This window comes from Leucoraja erinacea, unplaced genomic scaffold (genome assembly GCF_028641065.1).
Source record: "Leucoraja erinacea ecotype New England unplaced genomic scaffold, Leri_hhj_1 Leri_534S, whole genome shotgun sequence".
NCBI lineage: Eukaryota > Metazoa > Chordata > Chondrichthyes > Rajiformes > Rajidae > Leucoraja > Leucoraja erinaceus.
The window spans coordinates 47,501-55,000 of record NW_026576437.1 but is presented as its reverse complement, the minus strand read 5'-3'; the positions used below and the strand labels follow the sequence as shown (position 1 = coordinate 55,000).

Genomic DNA, 7,500 nt, shown 5'->3' with positions numbered 1-7,500 from the left:
TCCCGATGTTAGGGAAGTCCAGGACAAGGGGTCACAGCTTAAGGATAAGGGGGAAATCCTTTAAAAACCGAGATGAGAAGAACTTTTTTCACACAGAGAGTGGTGAATCTCTGGAACTCTCTGCCACAGAGGGTAGTTGAGGGCCACAGTTCATTGGCTATATTTAAGAGGGAGTTAGATGTGGCCCTTGGGGCCAAGGGGATCAGGGGGTATGGAGAGAAGGCAGGTACGGGATACTGAGTTGGATGATCAGCCATGATCATATTGAATGGCGGTGCAGGCTCGAAGGGCCGAATGGCCTACTCCTGCACCTAATTTCTATGTTTCTATGTTTCTAACATGGAAACAGGCCATTCGGCCCAACTCGTCCATGCCGGCCCCTCTAAGCTAGTCGCATTTGCCTGCATTGGGCCCATACCCTTCTGAACATTTCCTATCTATGTACCTGTCCAAGTGCCTCTTCAGTGTGGATATAACACATTTCCCCATCGGGCAACATGGTGGCGCAGCGGTAGAGTTGCCGCCTTTAAAGAGCAGGGACCCGGGTTCAATCCTGACTAGGGGTGCTGTCTGTGCAGAGTTTGTACCTTCTCCCCATGAACTAAGTGGATTATCGATGGGACCTCCGGTTTCCTCCCACACTCCACAAAGGTACAGGTTTGTAGGTTCATTGTCTTGGTATAAATGTAAGTTGACCTAGCGGGGACCACTGGTTGACACGGACTCGGTGGGCCAAAGGGGCTGTTTCCGCGCTGTATCCCAAAACTAAACTAAACCTAGGAGAGAACTGCAGATGCTGGTTTAAAGCAAAGGCCATTGGTTTAAGGCCAGGGATACGAGATTCAGATTCAGATTCAGATTCAATTTTAATTGTCATTGTCAGTGTACAGTACAGAGACAACGAAATGCATTTAGCATCTCCCTGGAAGAGCGACATAGCAAACGATTTGAATAAAGAGGTGACAGGGGATGAGGTTCTTGAACCAACCGACACAACTCAGACATTATCCATATAACCATATAACAATTACAGCACGGAAACAGGCCATCTCGACCCTTCTAGTCCGTGCCGAACACATAATCTCCCCTAGTCCCATATACCTGCGCTCAGACCATAACCTTCCATTCCCTTCCCGTCCATATAACTATCCAATTTATTTTTAAATGATAAAAACGAACCTGCCTCCACCACCTTCACTGGAAGCTCATTCCACACAGCTACCACTCTCTCAGTAAAGAAGTTCCCCCTCATGTTACCCCTAAACTTCTGTCCCTTAATTCTGAAGTCATGTCCTCTTGTTTGAATTTTCCCTATTCTCAAAGGGAAAAGCTTGTCCAGTATGTTTAAGAAGGAACTGCAGATGCTGGATCAAAGGTGGACAAAAATGCTGGAGAAACTCAGCGGGTGAAGCAGCATCTATGGAGCGAAGGAATAGGTGACGTTTCGGGTTGAGACCCTTCTATAGACTGAAGAAGGGTTTTGGCCCGAAACGTCACCCATTCCTTCGCTCCATAGATGCTGCCTCACCCGCTGAGTTTCTCCAGCATTTTTGTCCACCTTCATGTACAGTATAGTCCTTTCTTTGACAGGACAGCACACAAACAAAAGCTTCTTCACATACACATCGAAAAAGACAACACACACACATTCAGATTATACACTGATTACACATAACATTTCTGAAAGAACAACAAACAAGATATTAGTTCTAAATCACAATTCGAAAAATAAAGCAAGCCCATGGTAGCGAAAAGATGGGGTGTCGAGTAACATGACTGGGATATGGGAACCTACAGAGATAGGTTGAACAAGTTAGGGCTTTATTCTCTGGAGCACAGAAGGTTAAGGGGGGACTTGATAGAGGTTTTTTAAATGATGAGAGGGATAGACAGAGTTGACGTGGACAAGCTTTTCCCACTGAGAGTAGGGAAGATGCAAACAAGGGGACATGACTTGAGAATTAAGGGACTGAAGTTTAGGGGTAACATGAGGGGGAACTTCTTTACTCAGAGAGTGGTAGCTGTGTGGAATGAGCTTCCAGTGAAGGTGGTGGAGGCAGGTTCGTTTTTATCATTTAAAAATAAATTGGATAGTTATATGGACGGGAAGGGAATGGAGGGTTATGGTCTGAGCGCAGGTATATGGGACTAGGGGAGAATATGTGTTCGGCACGGACTAGAAGGGCCGAGATGGCCTGTTTCCGTGCTGTAATTGTTATATGGTTATATAGTTTCTTTATGCTGTAAGTATCAATGAGGTCCCCCCTCAACCTTCTACACTACATTGAGTGGAAGCCCAGTGCTGTCAAACACTCATCATGTGGCCAAGGGGATCAGGGGGTATGGAGAGAAGGCAGGTACGGGATACTGAGTTGGATGATCAGCCATGATCATATTAAATGGCAGTGCAGGCTCGAAGGGCCGAATGGTCTACTCCTGCACCTAATTTCTATGTTTCTATGTGCCAACCCACTCATTCCTGGAATTGTTCATGTAAACCTCCTCTGGAACCTCTCCAGAGCCAACACACCCTTCCTCAGATATGGGGCCCAAATTTACCGACAGTACTCCAAATATGGCCACTTGTGCCTTATAGAGTATCAGTATTACATCTCTGTTTGTATTGCAGACCTCTTAATATAAATTGCCTTCCATTTGGACCCAAAGATCAATGTACATCAATGTTGTTAAAGATTATTGGAAGCTCATTCCACACAGCCACTTACTCAGAGAGTGGTAGCGGTGTGGAATGAGCTTCCAGTGAAGGTGGTGGAGGCAGGTTCGTTTTTATCATTTAAAAATAAATTGGATAGTTATATGGATGGGAAGGGAATGGAAGGTTATGGTCTGAGCGCAGGTATATGGGACTAGGGGAGAATATGTGTTCAGCACGGACTAGAAGGGACGAGATGGCCTGTTTCCGTGCTGTAATTGTTATATGATTATATGATCATGCTATTAATCATTCCTTGCATTCGAATTCCAAAAGTGTAACATCACACAGTTGCTTGGGTTAAACTCCATCAGCCATTTCCACACCCATTCTGTCGTTAATCTCTGTCACACGGGATACTTTGACAATTTACCTCACTGTCCACGTCTTGGGGCTGTCAGCAATGTTCTATTCAAGCCATCTACATTTATGTTCAATTCATTTATATATACATTACTATCAACCATGCAAACTGGACAGAGGAAGAGTGTGGCACCAGTGGACTGGTCAGAGGAGGTGTCATGTGGTGGACCAGACACTCTGTGCCAGTGGACCTGACAGAGGGGGTCTTTGTGCCAGTGGAGTGGACAGTGAGAAAGAGCGCATTATCCATATAACCATATAACAATTACAGCACGGAAACAGGCCATCTCGACCCTACAAGTCCGTGCCGAACAACTTTTTTCCCTTTAGTCCCACCTGCCTGCACTCATACCATAACCCTCCATTCCCTTCTCATCCATATGCCTATCCAATTTATTTTTAAATGATACCAACGAACCTGCCTCCACCACTTCCACTGGAAGCTCATTCCACACCGCTACCACTCTCTGAGTAAAGAAGTTCCCCCTCATATTACCCCTAAACTTCTGTCCCTTAATTCTGAAGTCATGTCCTCTTGTTTGAATCTTCCCTATTCTCAAAGGGAAAAGCTTGTCCACATCAACTCTGTCTATCCCTCTCATCATTTTAAAAACCTCTATCAAGTCCCCCCTTAACCTTCTGCGCTCCAGAGAATAAAGACCTAACTTATTCAACCTTTCTCTGTAACTTAGTTGTTGAAACCCAGGCAACATTCTAGTAAATCTCCTCTGTACTCTCTCTATTTTGTTGACATCCTTCCTATAATTGGGCGACCAAAATTGCACACCATACTCCAGATTTGGTCTCACCAATGCCTTGTACAATTTTAACATTACATCCCAGCTTCTATACTCAATGCTCTGATTTCGGCCCCAACATTTTGTCTACCTTCGATTGATCCAGCATCTGCAGTTCCTTCTCAAATATACTGTACACGAATAAAATCAATGGGTGCACAGTGCACACATACAGGATAAAGGTTACAGCTAGTACAGAATGCCCCCTCCCCCCCTCATTGCCCACTCACCTGTTCCCCTCCCCTTTGCCCCCTCTGCCCCTTCACCTCGTGTTTCCTCCCATACTCCAAGGTACAGGTTTGTAGGTCTTGGTATAAGTGTAAATTGTCCCTAGTGTGTGTACAGTAGTGTTAGTGTGCGGGCATCGCTGGTCAGCACGGACTCGGTAGGCCGAAGGGCCTGTTTACGCGCTGTATCCCTCAACTAAACTAAACTAAACTAAATGCCTCGGAGGGAACTGCAGATGTTAATTTAAAACAAAGGCCATTGGTTTAAGGCCAGTCTAAAGAAGGGTCTCGACCCGAAACGTCACCCATTCCTTCGCTCCATAGATGCTGCCTCACCCACTGAGTTCATAGAAACATAGAAACATAGAAATTAGGTGCAGGAGTAGGCCATTCGGCCCTTCGAGCCTGCACCGCCATTCAATATGATCATGGCTGATCATCCAACTCAGTATCCCGTACCTGCCTTCTCTCCATACCCCCTGATCCCCTTAGCCACAAGGGCCACATCTAACTCCCTCTTAAATATAGCCAATGAACTGGCCTCAACTACCCTCTGTGGCAGAGAGTTCCAGAGATTCACCACTCTCTGTGTGAAAAAAGTTCTTCTCATCTCGGTTTTAAAGGATTTCCCCTTTATCCTTAAGCTGTGACCCCTTGTCCTGGACTTCCCTAACATCGGGAACAATCTTCCTGCATCCAGCCTGTCCAACCCCTTAAGAATTTTGTAAGTTTCTATAAGATCCCCTCTCAATCTTCTAAATTCTAGAGAGTATAAACCAAGTCTATCCAGTTCCTCCAGCAGTTTTGTCCACCTTTGATCCAGCATCTGCAGTTCCCTCTTAAAGATACTGTACATTAATAAAATCAATGGGTGCACAGTACACACATACAGGATAGAGGTTACAGCTAGTACAGAATCCACCTCCCCCTCCCCCTCTCTCTCACCCCCCTCCCCCACACTACCAGGGGATTTCCCCCGGATTCACCTTCCCTCGGAAGCTGCAGTGGGGCGCGGCTGTCAGTCATGGCGCTGAGCAATGGGAGCCGAGGGCGTCTTTGAGTCACCAGTTGCTGGGTAGAGCGAGGCTGTACAGGTTGAGTTTCTCTCTCTGTGAATAACCCCGCCACTGCTGCTGCTGCTGCTGCTGCTGCTGCTGCTGCTGCTGCTGCTGCTGCTGCTGCTGCTGCTGCTGCTGCTGCTGCTGTTGCTGCCGCCTACAGGCAGCGCGCAGCCCTTCTATTTCAGTCCGCAGTGGACTGAGTGCAGAAGATGCTGGAGTAACTCAGCGGGACAGGCAGCATCTCTGGAGAGAAAACATAGAAACATGGAAACATAGAAATTAGGTGCAGGAGTAGGCCATTCGGCCCTTCGAGCCTGCACCATTCGCCATTCAATATGATCATGGCTGATCATCCAACTCAGTATCCCGTACCTGCCTTCTCTCCATACCCCCTCCATTCCAGAGATTCACCACTCTCTGTGTGAAAAAAGTTCTTCTCATCTCGGTTTTAAAGGATTTCCTTCCCCCTTATCCTTAAGCTGTGACCCCTTGTCCTGGACTTCCCCAACATCGGGAACAATCTTCCTGCATCTAGCCTGTCCACCCCCCTTAAGAATTTTGTAAGTTTCTATAAGATCCCCCCTCAATCTCCTAAATTCTAGAGAGTATAAACCAAGTCTATCCAGTCTTTCTTCATAAGACAGTCCTGACATCCCAGGAATCAGTCTGGTGAACCGTCTCTGCACTCCCTCTATGGCAATAATGTCCTTCCTCAGATTTGGAGACCAAAACTGTACGTAATACTCCAGGTGTGGTCTCACCGTTGTTCGGCATGGACTAGAAGGGTCGAGATGGCCTGTTTCCGTGCTGTAATTGTTATATGGTTATATGGTTATAGTGTGAGTGGACCCTGGGCAATGCGTTGCAACTGGCTGGCTTTCAGAGCATTGAGTATAGAAGTTGGGATGTAATGTTAAAATTGTACAAGGCATTGGTGAGACCAAATCTGGAATATGGTGTACAATTTTGGTCGCCCAATTATAGGAAGGATGTCAACAAAATAGAGTACAGAGGAGATTTACTAGAATGTTGCCTGGGTTTCAACAACTAAGTTACAGAGATAGGTTGAATAAGTTAGGTCTTTATTCTCTGGAGCGCAGAAGGTTAAGGGGGAACTTGATAGAGGTCTTTAAAATGATGAGAGGGATAGACAGAGTTGACGTGGACAAGCTTTTCCCTTTGAGAATAGGGAAGATTCAAACAAGAGGACATGACTTCAGAATTAAGGGACTGAAGTTTAGGGGTAATATGAGGGGGAACTTCTTTACTCAGAGAGTGGTAGCGGTGTGGAATGAGCTTCCAGTGGAAGTGGTGGATGCAGGTTCATTGGTATCATTTAAAAATAAATTGGATAGGCATATGGATGAGAAGGGAATGGAGGGTTATGGTACGAGTGCAGGCAGGTGGGACTAAGGGGAAAAAAAAGTTGTTCGGCACGGACTTGTAGGGCCGAGATGGCCTGTTTCCGTGCTGTAATTGTTATATGGTTCTATGGTTAAGTGTACACTCAGTGCCATCCTATGTGTGACACATGCAATATGCCCGTGTGATGTGTACACTCAATGCCACCCTCGACTTGTAGGGCCGAGATGGCCTGTTTCCGTGCTGTAATTGTTATATGGTTATATATGTTATATGGTTATATGATTGTAATCATAGCCGTCCGCAGTGTTCAAATACAGAATAAACGGTGTAATGTGCAAGGTTACGTCAGATTCATTGTTGTACGAGTGGTAGACGGGAGCACGGGACAGCAGCGCTCTCTAGTTGGTGATAGTAAGTAAGTTTATTGGCCAAGTATTCACATACAAGGAATTTGCCTTGGTGCTCCGCCCACAAGTAACAACATGACATACAGTGACAGTTACGAATTACAGAAAACACTAAACATTAATAATAATAAAACATTAATGATAAAACACCATTGATCGAGCATGTGAACCAACAAAATACCAGATCAAAGGGAGGCTACAGATTTTTGGCTGTTGAGTAGAGCATCTACTCGTGGATAAAAACTGTTTTTATGTCTGGCTGTGGCAGCTTTGACAGTCCGGAGTCTCCTTCCAGTGAGAAGTGGTTCAAAGAGTTTGTGGCCAGGGTGAGAGGGGTCAGAGATGATCTTGCTCGCTCACTTCCTGGCCCTTGCAGTGTACAGTTCATCATTTGGATATTGAATTATGTGAGGTAAGGGAAACAAGTAGAGTAGCTATGGATACTATGAGTTTCAAAGTAAAAGAAGTACTGACACTTTTGAAAAATATAAAAGTGGATAAGTCTCCAGGTCCTGACAGGATATTCCCTAGGACATTGAGGGAAGTTAGTGTAGAAATAGCCGGGGC

At 45.6% G+C, this 7,500-nt stretch overlaps 1 protein-coding gene across 1 annotated transcript in view; it reads right to left on the bottom strand.

Moving 5' to 3' along the window:
* Positions 1 to 6,928: 6,928 nt before the first annotated feature.
* LOC129694076 (class I histocompatibility antigen, F10 alpha chain-like) overlaps positions 6,929 to 7,500 on the bottom strand; it is an 18,693-nt gene continuing 18,121 nt past the window's right edge. Inside the window, 1 exon segment of the mRNA XM_055630804.1 lies at positions 6,929 to 7,500. This exon segment is cut by the window's right edge and continues 546 nt beyond it. The gene's annotated coding sequence lies outside the window, so the exon portion shown is untranslated.